Source organism: Meles meles, chromosome 8 (genome assembly GCF_922984935.1).
Source record: "Meles meles chromosome 8, mMelMel3.1 paternal haplotype, whole genome shotgun sequence".
Taxonomy (NCBI): domain Eukaryota; kingdom Metazoa; phylum Chordata; class Mammalia; order Carnivora; family Mustelidae; genus Meles; species Meles meles.
The window spans coordinates 90,391,289-90,408,237 of record NC_060073.1 but is presented as its reverse complement, the minus strand read 5'-3'; the positions used below and the strand labels follow the sequence as shown (position 1 = coordinate 90,408,237).

Genomic DNA, 16,949 nt, shown 5'->3' with positions numbered 1-16,949 from the left:
AGGGAGACTCTTGCCCCAGACACTCTGTGCCCTCTGCTGTGTGTCCTGACTGAGGCACTACGGCTTATCGGCCTGACTTCTACATACTCTGCAGCTGCCTGGTCCCAAATCAGAAGGGCTGTGAGTGAGCCACGCTTGTGGGGAAGAGCAGGGGGGTTTATCAACATTTCCTCAGCAATTAACCCAAAATGGGGTCAGAGACAGCGACCTAGAGTTACAGCCATAGAAGTTTTATTCCTGAAGCAGATATAGGCTTTTAGCACATAGAATCATCTAGGTAGATTCTCAAGGAGTCACTGAATATGCATGAGAGAGAGAGAGAGCAAGAGAGAGGATATGAATAAGGGGAAAATAGCAGAGAAGCGGGAGGAAAGCTGAATAAAGACAAAAGGGAAAGAAGACCTCGGGGACTGTGTCACGAATGTGGTTGGGTAGAGACTGGGGGAAAGGCTAGGGAGAAAAGAGGAGCAGGAGGAAGGTTCTGGGAGAGAAATAAAGAGGCCAAGAGAGTGGAGCCAGGAGCTGGTGGCGCAGGCAGATGGAACAACAGAGACAGAGAACAGAGCCAGAGGAGTGGGCACGCAGCAAGGCCTGGCAGCCAAGCCCTGTGGGTTTCCGTGGGAAGCAGATGCTTCCAGGGAGCTGCAACCGATGGTCCCCAAGCACGTGGATGCTTGTTGACTCCAGGCCCAGGGCAACCTCCTTGGCAGCCAGCCTTAACCTGGAGAAGCAATGCAGTCCAGAGAGGCAGATGAACGACAGTCCCGTCCCTGTGGGGCTCCGTTGCCTCTCCTCGTCCTCCTCCAGCTCCACCACCCCCTTGTGTGTCCCAGGAAGCCATAAGCTGCCCTATCACGCTTGGGAGGAAGCAGGCTGCATTGGAGGGGTAAGTGTGAGCCACAGCATGGTGTTCTAGTCTGTGCATGGGTGTGCAAGCTGGTGGGAGGGGCAGAGGAGGTGGAGCAGTGGCTCTGGCAGCGTGGAGCCTAGAGCCGAGAGTCCGCAATGTGCTGGGGTGGGATTGATCCTCCGCAAGGTACTCCTGGCCAGGTGTGGGGGGGGGGGGGCGGTCCCTTCTCCTCTAGGTACCCACTGTGATCATTGTGCAGCTACCTGCTACCGCCATGTTTTTCTTTTGCCCAAGCCACCAGACTGCCTCAGCCCCTTCTCTGCAGGAAGGAGTCCGAAGAACCCTGGGGTTCTGGGTCCGACGAACCTCGGGGCTTCCCTGGCCTCATTCTTTCCCAGCACTACTCACAGGTCACTTTCCAGTTGCTGCTGCAGACAGAGAGCAGTATCTACAAGATGCTGACTTGGGAGACCCCACCCCCACCTCCAAGAATGCTGTCTGTTAGGAAGGAAGTTCAGAAGGAGCCAGGGAGAGGGAGGTTTTCATGGGGACCTAGCCATCTTTCCAGTCCAAAGGCCGCTCCCATGCTGTCCTCCACCATCCCCCTCAATGCCCCTTTCCAGTGGTGTCCCCAGAAAACTGCAGTGACCCCCACATCAGCTTCCCAGCTGTGCCTGGGTCATTCCCTCAACCTGGAGTCCCTCACGTCTCCTGCACCCCAGGTCAAGGGCTCCTGTCAGTGGCCCCAGAGTGAACAAGAGCTGTGCCCTGGGGGGGGAGCGGTAGAGGGAGGGGAGCAGGGTGTGGAGCACAGCGTTGGTGTGGAGGCACAATTCACTCAAGTGAAAGACAGGTACCACGGGAGCCAGATGGGCCAAGCAGAAACAGAAGTTAAGTAGGAAGAGACGGATAAACAGCAGACACCAAGCAACCAGCCAAGCATATGCTCCACAAGCAGGCGACACAAGCACCCAGTAGGGTTTGGGGTGGGGGAGGGGACACAGACCCACAGGGATAGGGACATAGGTTTTGCTGTGAGCTGGCTATTGCCTGGTCAGAACTAGAACTAGGGATCTAATCTTTCTCCATGGAGCCTCAGAAAAATGGAGCGCAGCTGTGCTGGCAAGAGAAAGGCGCATTTGCCCGGGTTGGGGGAGGGGTGCTTGGGCGGGCTGCCAGAGGGATCCGTCTCCTGCACAAGAACCAGAGTCCCAGACATGGAAGTCTGAATAGCCAGATGCCATTTCCAAGACCCCAAAGCAAAGACCCCTACATCTGAGTGAGATTCAGGACACAGCAGAAAACCACAGCCTGACAAAGCCGAGAAGTCCTTCAGCCCTGCAAGTGCCGGCTTCCCCGGATCCAAGCCCATCTAGGCTGGAGCCCTCAGTCTCGGTGATGTCATCCCCTTGAGCTCCAGGCAGGGAAGGGGTGGAGCCAGGCTGGAGCTTTGCAGTGTTTATAGGCTCCGCCCCCAGACCGGCTCAGCTTCTGGGCCCTGTCTGCCCAGCCCCCTCCAGGCCTGGCTTCCTGGCCAGCCTCTGGAAAGCTGGTGCAGCTGCAGAGCAGGAAAGGGGAGGAGGGTCATGCAGAGTTACCCCCTGCAGAAAGCGGGACCTGTGCAAGGGACAAGCCTGCCCTCTTCCACGACATCCATGTTCATTCCCATGTTCACTTATGAGAGCTCAGAGCTTCCAAGGCCACCTAGCCAGCTGGCAGGAGCCCAGTTTCTTAGTACCCAGCCTCCACCCCCTTCTACCCCTGAGCATGTCCAGAAATGCTCTGCAAAGTACCAAGTGTCCACTGGAATTTCTTCTCTGGATACTGCTCCAGGGAGGAGTAACTGAAGGAGATAAGTGCTACCCCAAGTTTGTTAGTGTTGAGCTAAAGAAATAAAAGCTCTGAGCTGAGTCTGAGACAATTCTTTTTTTTTTTTTTTTAAGATTTTATTTATTTATTTGACAGAGATCACAAGTAGGCAGAAAGGCAGGCAGAGAGAGGAGGAAGCAGGCTCCCCGCTGAGCAGAGAAGCAGGCTCCCCGCTGAGCAGAGAGCTCTATGTGGGGCTCGACCCCAGGATCCTGGGATCATGACCTGAGCAGAAGGCAGAGGCTTTAACCCACTGAGCCACCCAGGTACCCCTAGTCTGAGACAATTCTAAGCCCCAAATCTAGACAGCCATCCTGCCGAGAGGTCCCTTCACCTCTCACATGCCCCTACTGGATATACGTCAGCTCCATGACAGCTACTGGCCTCTTTCCAAAGCTGACATTGGCCTCAATGTCCTGCCTCCCCTCCTCTGGGGCTGCCCTAGCCCGTACTTAGGCACTGTGGCTTGGAACGTTGAGGGCTCACTCTGGGCTAGGCAAAAATTGGCTTTCCTCTGCCCATCTTAGATGTCAAAATGCTATTTGGGGGTTGCCACATACCTAGCTGGGAAGCGAAGATAAAAGAAAACAACCTGAAGGTTTTGAAGGGGCAGGGGAGGTTAGGGGAACCAGGTGGTGGGTATTATGGAGGGCACGCATTGCATGGAGCACTGGGTGTGGTGCAAAAACAATGAATTCTGTTAGGCTGAAAAGAAATTAAAAAAAAAAAAAAAAAAAGAATCAGCCCTGGCTTGGTCTGTGAAGTTCACCACACCACCAGTTCTGGGTTGGGGGGCGGGGGGTGCTCTAGTTCTAGACCCAGCTGGCTGGCACAGCCCCAGGGTCCAGGAGTGGAGAAAAGCTCTCCCAGGTGTAAACCCAGGAGCCAGGCCCATGTGTGCCCATGTGCCCAGGGCAGATGCTTGGCTTAGTGCCAGGGATCCTTGGTTCTGTAACAATGATGTGTCTAAAACTGACAAAAGTGAGAATGGGGGTGAAGAAGGAAGAAAGTCAGGACAAAGAGCAAAATTTCTACTTTGATTCCTTGAGCCCTAGACTGGGAGACTTTGGCAAGATCAGCCCTAGGACCAGCTCACACCAGAAAAATGCTACCCCTACCAGCTCTTGGACTTTACTTATGAAACAAACTGCCCTAATAGCCCGCAGTATCATGTACATTACACTTTGAGGCTGCTTTCTTAGGTATCAGGTTTGATGCCCATAACATTGCCATCGTGGAGATAAAGATGGTATTTTAATCCATTTTATGGATGAGGAAACTGAGGCTGGATTTGATATCTATCTATTGAAGGCCTCACAAGGTGTATGAGGTTATATAAAGAAAAATGAGCAAAATAACTTATTAAGAACCCAGGCTCCTAGACCCCTACTGTACTAATCCTCCCTCCCCCACTCCAGACACTGCTTCACATACTCAACTCCAAAGGAAGAGACACGGCTAGGGAAAGAAGTTTGCATCTATGGGAGAGCTGCTCAAAGAAGGGGTAAAGGAAAGAGAGTAGAGTAATTTTGTGTTGGAGCAAATTGTCACCTGGAATGTGGGCCTCACTCAGAGGAGCACAAAGTGTGCATGTGGGACACACAGTCCTGTCTCCGGGTGTGTGCACACACTGTGTATTTCAAAGGCTGAGTTAAGAAAGGGTATAATTCATATATAAGCTTGAGATAATTCATGGTTTTATACATTAGTGTATATACTGATGACAAATGCATGTACAGGAAGAAAAAAAGAAGAGAAGGATGTATTTATGTGGAGATGTGAGCAGGGTCTGCATATATTGCTTCTTCTAAGAAAAACATTATACAGACAGGTTCACAATGTGTCTGCGAGCACAAGCCTGGTGTACTGGGTGTGCAAATGTGTCCCAGTGTGTAGGCATGGGTGAGTAAGTGTATGAAGAAAACTAGCACCAACTGGAAAGGAGCACTTCCTAGAGCTGAGTAAAGGGCTTCTGTGCTCTCTTCCAAGGAATTCTTAGAGGGTCTTCCTCCCTGAGGCAAAAAGCTGAGCATTCCTGAGCCCCCGGTAGTTGCCCCATGAAGACTGTGCTGCTTTGCTGCACCTCAGGCCTCCCCAGCTCTCCCCTCTCAATCCCACAGAGGGCCAGAGCAGATCAGTTATAGCTAATAACATTTAAATTCTGGCCTGAAGGTGCTGAGGAGGCCCTGGGAGAGAAGAAGGAAAAGGTGGCATGGATTTCAAAGAAAGGACTTGGAGTCAACAGTTGTTATCACTTGCTGCCTGAAGGGTGTAGTCTCAGAGTCAGACCCAGAGCCTCCTGATTTGTGACTGGGCCAGCAGCTTAAAGGTCACGGATCACATTAGGAACTGCCCACTTCCATGCCCGGAGAACAGCACAGACCCATAGCTCATCACATCCCTGGAGCAGACATGCTATCCTTCTCTAGCCCTCTCTACCCCCCACCCCCAACCCAACAGCAGGTGCCAGAGAGTGGGAGGGGGAGGCCTCTTCTGTGCAGGGACATCCCCTTGAGCTCAAGATATCCTTTCTGTGATATCTGTAATGAGTTCCAAGGAGCAGAGAGCCCTTGCAAGATCGGGGCAGTGGGCGCTGGGGGGAGGAGGAGGGGGCCAGCTGCCCAGGAAGCCCCCAGTGGTACCACAGAGAAGCCCACTTCCCCTCCATCACTGGGTATTTGGGCTGTTCTGAGCCCTCCCCCACAGAACTGCGATTTATCAGGCTGTAACCTCTATCAGGGCAGGCAGCCTGAGCTTCAATCATCATGAATGGGGTGTTAAATTCAAATCCCAGTAGCAGCCACTGCAGCCCCAGCCCCAGAATTCAGCTGCTAGGAGAAGCAGAGCCATGCAGAGGGAGGAGGTCCTAAGCTCAGGGGATGGCCAGGAGCACAGCTTCCACAAGCAGCTGGAGTTTTCCTCGCCAGGGCTCAGGTCCAGCCCCTCTGAGGGCTGCCACACCATTTCCCCTCAGTAAAGGACACACCGGTGTGGCACTGTGACAGAGCCAGGGCACTTCGGAGCTGGAGGGAACCTCGGCTGTGCTTCAGTGTCCCAGCCCTTTGTCTCTACACAAACAAGACAACAGATACCCCAAAGGAAGGACGGTCACCAAGCTCATTGGTAGCCACACCAAGATTATCATTTAGGATTTTTGCAAATGGATATTTCTATAGTTTGGTAGAATTTAGAATTTTTTCAGAAAGTTAGATAGTCTGAGCTAAGCAGCCAGTGTCCCCTCATTGACAGTGGTAGAACACTGTGATTGCAATTCAGCTATACAGCTCTCACTGCAAAATGCAGTACCGGCCCTCGGTACCGGCCACACAGCTGCCTGTCATTCTTAAAACAGGAGCTCCAAGCCCCAGGTCAGAGTACCAGCTTCCCAGGCTCATAAGCCCTTCAAATTGCAGGCTGATTTTTGAGTGTCTGTGCTCTAGATGTTTTTCTGGAGAGAAGTTCACAACTTTCATCGATTTATAAAAAGATGCATGATGTGGAACAGGTTGAGAATCATTGTCTTAAAGCATCAGGAATCCAGGCTCCAAAGAAGTCAGATCTTAGCAATCAGTTGCTAGGTGCTTTAGCAGCATTCATAGACATCAAAGGGTTGGGCGTGCTTCTCTAGATATACGACTGTATATATGTTTTGTGGTATGAAAGGGCCTCTAAGCTCTAGAATATAAGTTCCTCAAGGGTAAGGTTCTTCTCTATTTGTTCACCCATCTGAGATATCGGCCTGGGTTAGGGCGTGGAGCAAATACAAATTTGATTAATTTATTAATCTGTACAGTACTTCTCTAGAATCCCATATCCAGTGATGCTTGGTCTCCAACAATGACAACAATTATTTTTTTCTTAAGATTTTATATATTTATTTGACAGAGAAAGAGATCACAAGTAGGCAGAGAGGCAGAAAGAGGGACAGGGGGAAGCAGGCTCCCTGCTGAGCAGAGAGCCCGATGCAGGACTCAGTCCTAGGACCCTGAGATCATGATGCGGGGCTCAGTCCCAGGACCCTGAGATCATGACCTGAGCCGAAGGCAGAGGCTTAACCCACTGAGCCACCCAGGTGCCCTGATGACAAGAATTATAAGAAAGAAGTCCTGAGGTAAGAAATGCAAGAATTGTTTTATAATTCAATGTGGAGTTTCAGGACCTTTTCACCTGTGTTAAAAGCTGATCACTTTGGGGAAGTTGAGGCAGTCAGCCCAAAGCCCAGATTTAGATCTCCTAATGCAGTCTGTGTTCATTCCACAACTGCTCCAGAACCTATCCAGAAGCTTACTGCTCCAGTCAGAAAGCGAGAGCTCCTGCAAGCAGGGGCTTGTCTCAGACCCTGGACCTCAGGAGTCTGAGTTCTCCATTATAAAAAGAGAAGATTTCTAAATCTGGCAAGGATCAGGGTAGACCCTGGCCTCAGGACACAAACTCCAATTCCTCAGCCTCTTGATTTTCTGTGTGATTGCCCTTCCTTGTCCCCTTTTGCAGCTTCTGCAGCTCAGCTGCTAAACCCACTAGGGATTAAGAAGTTGGGGGGTGGGAGAGGGAAGGGAAGAGAGCTCGCCCTGGAGACTTAGCTTTCTGAGGAGGGAGGAGGGGATGGGTTCTCAGGGCACTACTGGGCCAGCTTTCCTCCCCTTCCTCAGGCTCACCCTCATAGGCTGGACCTCCTTTGAAGAGACATGCTTTGAGAGGTGGTTGTACAGCTGCTGCCTCTGTCTGGTCCTAAAAATAGCCTCCTCTCTGCCCAGGCCCAGCTCAGGGCTGGGCCAGAGCTACACCAAGAGCTCACAGTCAGGAAGGGACAGAATAGAATGTGGGGTGGGACACAAGTGTCCCCACGATGGGAAGACAGGAGGAGGGAGGGTACCACCTCAGGACCTGCCTCTTTACTCTGGTCTTCTCTGTTGCCCCAGGAAGCTCCCTAGAGAAGGGACAGGCTTTCTCATCCCTGTGTTTCTAAGGGGACAATGAGGCATAGAAAGGCTAAGCCAGCTGACCCGGTTCATGTACTAATACCTAACATTTAGGAAGACCTTACCATGTGCCTGTTTTCACTATTTTAAGCACCATTGACCCTATGATGTAGGTATTGTTAGTATTATTCCCTTTGATAATCAAAGAAATGAAGGCCCAGAGACATGAACTCACCAAACTTCGGGTCAGAAATTAGAGGCAGGATTCCACGTCAGGCAACCTCACACACACACCCAGGCACAGCCAAGGCTGAGGATCAAGCCCGCCCAGGGCACAAAAGGCTGAGGAAGAGGAAGTGAAGTCCCAGAGTTGCTCCAGAGGAGGGTACCCCAAGTGAGATGGGCATGGTGGCCTAATATCCACCTTCTAACGAGTTCATTATAATCACAGACACAAAGCATTCCTGAGTCTGCTGCCCAGCAACTACTTGGTCAGACTGACTTTGAATTTTTATTTTATTTTATTTTATTTTTAAAGATTTTATTTATTTATTTGATTTATTTATCTGACACAGAGAGAGAGAGAGAGAGATCACAAGTAGGCAGAGAGGCAGGCAGACAGCCCTGCAGAGCTCAATCCCAGGATCCTGAGATCATGACCTGAGCCAAAGGCAGAAGCTTAAACCACTGAGCCACCCAGGTGCCCTTGGTTTTGAATTTTTAGATATATCCTCCCTAGCTATCCCATTTACCTGGCATGCTGCCACTTACCCCGTTTTCTGAAAAGGCTCAGGGACATGGTACCCAGCCAGGTCTTGGGGAGTAAGGACCCCAGAGACTCAGTGGATCATGCTCCTGGGCATAGGCAGGTGGGAGACAGCAAGGAACCTTTCAAGCCTGAGTGATGTAAATGCCCAGAATCAAGCAGACTTGGGCTTCACAGACAGGGGTGAAGATGGACAGAGGATGGAGGGAAGGAGATAAAGGGGAAAAGCAGGAAAAAAAAAAAGAAAGGAAAAGAGGAAAGGAGGGAGAAAGAAGCGGGGGAGAGGGGAGAGAAAGAAAGTGAGCAAAAAGTGGGTTCTCAAGACTAGCTGGCCACACTTTCTAGACTAGAGGAGACCAAGAGGGGAAGGGCTGGGCCTGCGGAGCATGACAACAGGGGTACTGGAGAGAAAGCCCTTGTGTCAGCAAGAGGGTGGGAAGGAAAGGACCATGCTGACCCCAGGATCACTGGATGCTGTAAACACTGCTTCAGTCCTGTCTCCTCTCCAGTTCCTCTGTTGGACTTGTCTGTTTAAGGCCCCAGCACACATCATCCTCCCACAGAAACACTAACACAATTAACAAAACACATTCATAAATCTTGCATGGCGTCCAGAGCTGTCTTTTCTCTCCCCAGCATGGGGCCAGCTCCAGAGATCCTGTGCAGAGAGCTGTCTGGCTCTCCAGCGTCAGAGCCTCCTGAAGAAAGCAGTGTGAACATTAGTAGGACAGCAAGACCACCTTTTTCCTGTGGGAGCCCCATCATAAGGCAGGGACCAGGAAATACTAAGAAGAAGCTGGCGGGGTTGGATATGAATATGTGTTTGCAGGGGTCTGGGGGAGTGGATCATGCCTTCTAAGCTCCAAATGAGGGCATTCCCCCAGAGGCCCACAGAATCACCCCTTTGGGGGGTATTTTGCCAGGGAGGACAAAGCAGGAGAGTGTATGAGACCAAGGGCATCTGCGTGAGGGTATGGGCATGACCTGGCAGCGTGGTTGGGTGTTTATGTTTTGTGGGGTGTGTGTGTGTGTGTGCAGTCAGTCTGGAAGACTGGTGACTCACTAAAAAAGGGAGCTTTCTGATCTGAAGAGCTTATTTTCAGCTATTTTTATCTCCTCTTGTCTCTTGGCCCTTTTTTCCCCCTTGTCTTTTTCAAATGTGGGGGCTGTGAATACTGTGTGTGCCTATGTGAATTTTAGCTTGAGCCAAGAGGTGGGAACTCCCCCATCCCGGGGTTAATGCACAGTTGGGCTCTATAGGTGCACAGCAGGGGCACACTGAGACACAGAATATCCTATTCTGGTATGTCCATGTACAAGCATATCAGCAAGAGTGTGTGAGAGCAGAGAGGTCCCTGGACGTTTCCACACCACCCACCTGAACCTGCAACCACAGGCACAATCCTAGGCCCCTGTCTTGGGGAGTGTCCCTGACTACTGTCTTTTCTCTCTTCGCTCAACCACCCTCCCCTCCAAAATGTTGACATCTTCTCAGGAAGGCCTTTCTCTCCTCTGTCAACAGGGAATTAGAAATGAGCTGCTAACTGAGCTTCTATTATGACTCATTCTAGCCCGTCCTCCTCACCCACCACCTTTGGCCCTGAGACACTGCTCCCCAATCCAGCAGTCGTCCAGCCATCTGGGGCCAGCTTGTGTCTGGGCTGACAGTCCAGGCCTGAGAGATATATTCCTCCTCGTGCGAGCTCACTCTTCCAGCCCATAAAGAGGAAGAGGAGAGGGAGTTTTCTGAGTGCTCTAGCTCCCAGGAAGACATTCCAACACATCCTTCCCTCCCTCCACTTCACAGAGGGAGCAGGCAGAGAGCAGACTGCATTCTCGAGGGTTCTAGAATGCCTGCAGGTCCCTTGACGTAGGGTCTATGTTGAGATGACTGTGTACGTGTTCACATGGTAGTACGACAGTATGCACAGGTGCTGACCGCAATACACACAACCTGTGGCAGATGCTCTCCGTATCACTCCACACACGCACGGAACCCCACTTCCCACCTTCCCACACGGGCATGCACACTGGCACAGACCCACGGTCAGCACACACATGCACGCTCACTCCTGCTGGACCCCATGAGTGCTAATGGGAGGATTCCATCATGATGGGCAGCCTGAAGTCCACCACTTCCTTAAGTTTGCAGTGTATGCGTGACTGAAAGGCCCCTGGCCAACAGGGCCCAAACCCAGCCACTTGTGCCTTCTTGAGCCATGTACTCCTCCGAAGGCCCAGAGGAGGAAAAGTTTGTCTAGTTTGCCCAAAGGCATTGTAGCTTCTGTGTCCAGTTGGCACTGGGTATCAGCTCTTGAAGGAGCTGGCTATCTAAGCACTCATCCACCTCATCCCCATCCGCAAGCGTTTGGGTGCGTGTGCTCATGCAGGTCATCATTGCAGAGAAGGACAAACCAGAGCCCTCAGAGTCTGGCAAGGAAGACAGACACCTATACAATTAGCCTGACAGAATGTGCCACCAAGACTGTCTGTGCATGAGCTGCAGGGAGTCGTTACTTCTTCCCGCTGGGACCTGGGGGCTTTCACAGAGAGGAGGGTAGGACTTCTGCCTCTGCCTTGAATGGCGAGTATAATTCACCAGTTTGAGGAGGAGCTTATGCAGGGGAAGCAGAATACAGACAGTGACTAGGGAAGGGCATGGTGACTGGTAGAACAGCAGGCTAGAAGGTGCACAAAGAGGGAGAGATCACAGAGGGAGCCAGCAGGTAGCTTGGGCTCAAACCCTGCCTTTACTAGTCTGTAGCCCTGGCCTCAAGAAAAGATTTTGAATTATTTCTCCTCTCTCTCCTCTTACCCCACTAGAAGGAAAACATCTTTGCCTTTCTTGAAAGATCTGGTTGGCTTCCAAATGGGTGCCCTCAAGGCATCCATGCAGTGGGGATACTAACTGGGCCTATCCTCCTGCGATGTTCTGAACTTAAATGAGAGAATCCATGGGAAGCTGTTGGCACAGAGCTAAGTAGCTTTGTACTGTTATTAGCCTCTTTTATGGCTAAAACAGTGGTTCTCAGTGGGGGCAATTTTGCCCCTTGGAGGACATTTATCAATATTTGGAGACATCTTTGTTGTGAAAACCTGGGAGGCAGGGTGGGGTGCCACTGGCATGCAGTTGAGAGAGCCCAGGATACTGCTAAGCATCCTGCAGCACCCGAGAAGGACCCCACAATGCAGTTGGCAGTCCCAAATGTACATAGTACAGAGACTAAGGAGTTTGCCTCTCTCCTGAAGACCATGAGCTGCTAATGCTTTCTAAGGAGAGATGACATAATGAAATCTATGTTCCAAAAAGAAAATCCCATCAAAATGTGACACACTAAATAGATCATTCGGAACCCTGTTGGTCTATAGAGGCGGCCCGAGTGGCAGCGTGACCAGCAAGGGAGCAGCAGGGCACAAACTCAAGGGGCATAGGAGAAAGGCGAGGAATGGCCAGAGGTGGCTGGGGTGCAGAGGGTGCAGAGGCATGGGTCTGGTCTCGGGGGCCGGGGATTCTGAAGCTTGAGGGACTGAGCCAATGGTGATGTTGCCTTTCACCACAGCCTCTAAGGAGGAGGCTGTTTGGCCCACCAGCATGAAAACACCTCCAACATTCTGGAGGTTAGCAATGTGCCCTCCATGCCACCTGCTCCCACTCCTCCCTCCCCGCCCCCAGGTGCATAGGACCGCTCTTCAAGAGACCACTCACCACACCTCTCAGGGCCCAGGAAAGGTGGGCATCCTGCTGTGCCCTTTCTCCCTCCTTTTCCTTCCAGTTCCCCTTGAATGGATGGAGATGGAGACCCTGAAAGAAGGAAGGACTGCCCATGGCCCTAAGCAGAAGTGACACAGAATGAAGATGACCACTCTGGGCTCCTGATGTCCAGCACCTGTCCATCTTTCAAGACACTGCAGCTCCGGTGGCCTGTAGAGGGCAAAGGAGAGGGACCCCAGAAGCATTGGCAGACTTGATCAGCAAAGAGACTGAGCCTCCTTACCAGCCCAAGTCCCCATGTCCCCTTGAATGAGCCCTAAAGACAAGTTAAAGGAATTGGGGAGAAACCCCGAGCAGTCAACACATCAGCAGGTGAGCATGTGATGTGTCCTGATGTGTGCTCAGTGCTGAGAAAGATGGTAGAGCCATTTAGGAAGTCATTCCTCACAAAGATCAGAAATCTAATTGGGAGGGCAAGACAAAGTGGCAGAAAACGACCAAAAGACAATTAACGGGCCTTGGTAGAGCATAAGGAACCCTGGATAAGGACTAGACCAGAGTTATGTCCGGGCCTTGGGGTCTGAAGCAGGGCCCTCACACCTCAAGAAGCTCCAGCTACCTGATCCATATAGGCCACTTCTAGTTGTATGGCTTAGGGATGGTGGTAGCACTTCTGTTGAGTTGGTTAGTCCTGACTGCCCGAAGCACTGTGTTGAGGACTCTAAGGCAGCCTTCAGGCTTAGCAAAAGTGCTGTGGTTAATTAGTGCTGCCTAGGTTGAGTGCTAACAGATGTGGTATCAATGGGACGGCCACTGACTACTCCGGAGTAAGAGCAACTGACCAGGATCATTTGTAAGGACTCATCCGGCTCTCAAATTCTCTAATTCTATGATTTCAATGGTAAATTTCAAGGTACTGGCTGGAAGCACAATAAGTCAGGGGAGGAAGAGCTCTGTGTGGGTTAGAATCATCAGGGAAGGCTTTGGGAAGGAGGCAGAACTTTAGCTAGGCCTTGAAGTGGGGGAGTGTGAGTAGCTGTACAGGAGGTGGGAGGACATTTAGATGCATGAAAATGGGGCTGAGCATGGGCTGTGCTTGGTACAGGAAGGAGGAGGCCAGCCTCACTGGAAGGCACTATCTTCCTTTGGGCAGATAAGATTAGACATGCAAGGCTTGGTCATATGGAAAAACAAGAACTAACATTTATTGAGAGCTTACTATGTGGGAAGCCACAGAACAAAGATAACTTCCCACAAAATATTTCATTCAATCATCACAACGCGCCCACAAGGTAAGTCCTATTATTAGCCTTCCTTTCTAGAAATGGAAACACATTTAGAGACATAACGTGACTTGCTCAGGGTCACACAGCTAGTTGGAGGTAGAGTTAGGTTTTCAGGCCAGGTAATGTGATTCTGATGTTTGCCCGTATAACCTCTCTGCTCTTGCTTCTCCTCTCCTCTTAAAAGTGGGGCAGTGAGGGAACCCAACCCTGCTTCTCCGAGGTCCAAAGAGAGAGCAAGAACAGCTGCATCTTGAAGAAGGAAGACCTAGGACATCAATCACGTGAACAAACCCATGCCAAGAATGTGGTAGTATGGATACACGTCCCAGGAAGCACAAAGAACCATGGTTCTGGTCTCTGGCACTTTCCCCAAGCCCTAAATAATGTACCAAGTGAGGTCCCAGCACTGCAGGTAAAGAAAGCAGCGCGTCAGGATATTCCAGGGATTTAGGGCTCAGCATGTGAAGGTAGAAATAGATCCAACCCTGCTCGTACCTCAAGCTCAGGAAGAGAAGGCAGCAGCCTTGAATGAAGATCTCATTTCAGAGACCTTATCTTATAGCCCTGCCTTAGCCCAGGGCTACAGCCTCTGGCCATCTCAGCACTGTCCCTGCCTGGCACCTGGTGGTGTGCAGGGGAACTTCTGTCCCTTCTCCCTCTTTTCATAGCCTTCTCTTGTCCCTTCCTCCCTTTCTGGGTTCGGGGCAAGCCCAGCCTCTCCCCAGCTTCGACTCTTAGTTCAGTGGGACCCAGGGAGATATTGCTATACATCTCCCTGCCTCTAAGACCCTGAGCCGAGAAAGAGACTCATGTCTTTTCATTCTTTCTTCACCGCTAATAACACTTGTTCCTGACCACCCAACAGCCCTATACCATGCAGGCATGTCTCAGAAATTGGGGTATCAGTATGAAACCAGCCCGGGAAACCAGCCTTTCTCACAATCTCTCTCTCTGCACCCTGACCCAGGCTCTCTGTCTCAGCTAAGTAAATTCACTCTCAGGACTCCCTGAAGGCTCTTCCTTCTGGATTCTCCATCTGGCTTCAGGGCAGCCTCTGGGTCCCACTGACTGAGGAAGATACAGAACCATAACAATGGACTAGAGGCTCCCACAAACCACCTGCTCAACTCCCACTCTTGTTGTCCAGAATATGCTTATTGACTAAAGACCTAATTTTGTAACTCTCTTTCTAGAACTTTCCTCCTTTCTAGACCACTGGGCCACAGTGCCCATCCCCACTGTCAGGATATTCATCTTCATTTTCCAGCTTAACTTCTCAAGTATCCCTATTCCTTCTTGTTTTGGGGAGTAGCGTGGTCTGACCCCCCCAAGTGACACTATTTGTTAGCAGTCCACCCCCCAAATACATAAATCCTGTCTTATCTCTTCTAAGGCATACAGTTCCAGCTCCTTGGACCTGAGGCACAGAAAGAACAATTTCCTTCCAGCCAGTAAGTGACAAAGAGGAGCAAACCTGGTCTTTTCCTTCATCTACCTTGAAGAACCTGAGTGGAACTCCCCCCACAGCTCTCCCCAGCCCCCTGAGCTTTGCTCTTTTTTCCCAGTGGACACAGTGGCCAGGTGTTCTCAGTCAGGCAAATCTCCAGCAGCCAACTTCTCATCTCTCTTGTTTCCTGCTCTTCTTGTTTATCTCTTCCCATTACATGGGTACACATACACAATCATTTCAGGCCTTCTCTGGAGCTGTCCCCAGGAGGATTCACATCGGCTCCAGTGTGAGAGGCAAGACATGCTGCTGGGTCTCTCTCTGTCTGGAGAGCAAGGCCATAAGGGAGCAGAGGCAGAGCTGCTCGAGCAGCAGCACTGGAGAGGGTCACAGCTCAGAACAGAAGTCAATGTCCTGTCCATCACCTGCTGCTTGGCTCACACACACACACTGAAGTCCTGGGGTACTTCATTCCCACCACCCGTATCTGCTGTGGAGCTTACAGGAGAGAATGGAAGAGCCCCTGGAAGGCATTGAGGCATGCCCATGGAACTCATGAAGACAACCCAAACCTTCTTCCAGTGAGAGTGTATGTTATGGCCTTTAGCCCTCAAAGTGCTACTTCCTAAGGGAAGGATACTTCACCTGGCTGGTGGGTGGGAGGGGCTGGAATAGGTGAGTGCCATTGTGGGAGGTAAAGCAGCCATTCTGACCCCATCATACCCTGTTGCCTGTGGAATGGAGCCCCAGTTACATAATGTTCCAGCTGACTTGGTATAAACTATGACTAAGAAAACTTTCCAAAGACAGTTGGTGGTCCTCCACCCCCCTGCAACTGGTGAGAACTACCCCCACAGAGAGCAGAGCAGAGATTAGGGCTCCTAGCTCCATGGACCTGACTCATCACACACACAAACACTCCCCAACACTTTTTCCCAAAATGGTTCCCCTCCTACCCGTCCACCCTCCTACCCGGGCTGGGTGACAAAAATGAACGCCCCAGAGATCTTGCCAAGTTCTGGGCCAGGCTGAGCCCAGGGAACATAACATTCTCCATAGAATGAGGAGGCCAGCTCTCCCACAGAAACAAAGTCCATTCAAAGGAAAATCACCACTGACCAACCCTACTATGGTCACTGCATTGTTTCCCAAAACTTGGACTATCTGCCCTCAAAACAGAGCTCAAAGCTCTGAAATCATACAATATTAGAGCTTAAAGGAAACCTAAAGGTCATATTTAACTTCTTTCCCTCCCTATTTCCATGCATCTACTCACACACTCATCTATCTGTCCACTCATCACATAATTATTGAATTCCTACTATTTGTACATATGGTGCAAGCAGTGGGGTCCTAATAGATGTAGCCTCTTCTCAAGTAGCTTATCATCGAGGGTGAGAGAGGCAGGTGAAAGGGAAGTCACTACAGTATGATAGGTGCCATGTCAGGAAGGACACCTGTTCCTGGGGGGCGGGGTGTTCATAGACACTTATTGGGAGAAATCTTACCTAGGTTGAGATACAAAAAAGAAGGAAATCCTATTTCATTCAGTAGGGGGTCTGTTCAATAGTAATATGGCCAACGTACAGTGGTAAGCATGCTATATGAAGATTAATTAATTGTAATATCCACCAATGAATGGAGGATATAAATAAAGCTAAAAATTACCAGTAAATAAAGCTAAAAATTACCAGTATGAAAGACCCAAGAAAAGGACCCATGGAGCCCTAAGGACAATTTAAGAAAGGGTGAGGTGAACTATCCCATTGGGTAAATCAGAAAAGCTCTGAGGAAGAAGTGGAATTGGGGTTTATCTTGGGAATGAATAGAATTTAGAAGCACAGGGGTGCCTGGGTGGCTCAGTTGGTTACGCATCTGCCTTCAGCTCAGGTCATGATCCCACGGTCCTGGGATCAGGCCCCACAACGTGTTCCCTGCTCTGCAGGAAACCTGCTCCTCCCTCTCCCACTTCCCCTGCTTGTGTTTCCTCTCTTGCTCTCTCTATCTCTCTCTCTCTGTAAAATAAATAAATAAGTAAATAAAATCTTTAGGAAAAATAAAAAAGAATTTAGAAGCACAGATGGGGTGGAGAAGGCATTC

The 16,949-nt window shown here is 50.6% G+C and overlaps 1 long non-coding RNA gene across 1 annotated transcript; it reads left to right on the top strand.

Annotated features, from left to right (window-relative positions):
• The first annotated feature begins 653 nt into the window (after window positions 1-653).
• Window positions 654-16,739, top strand: LOC123947908. The gene is made up of 3 exons (XR_006819881.1): window positions 654-886; window positions 12,178-12,488; window positions 13,587-16,739. It is a non-coding gene; the product is annotated as an uncharacterized LOC123947908 (long non-coding RNA).
• Window positions 16,740-16,949: the final 210 nt, after the last annotated feature.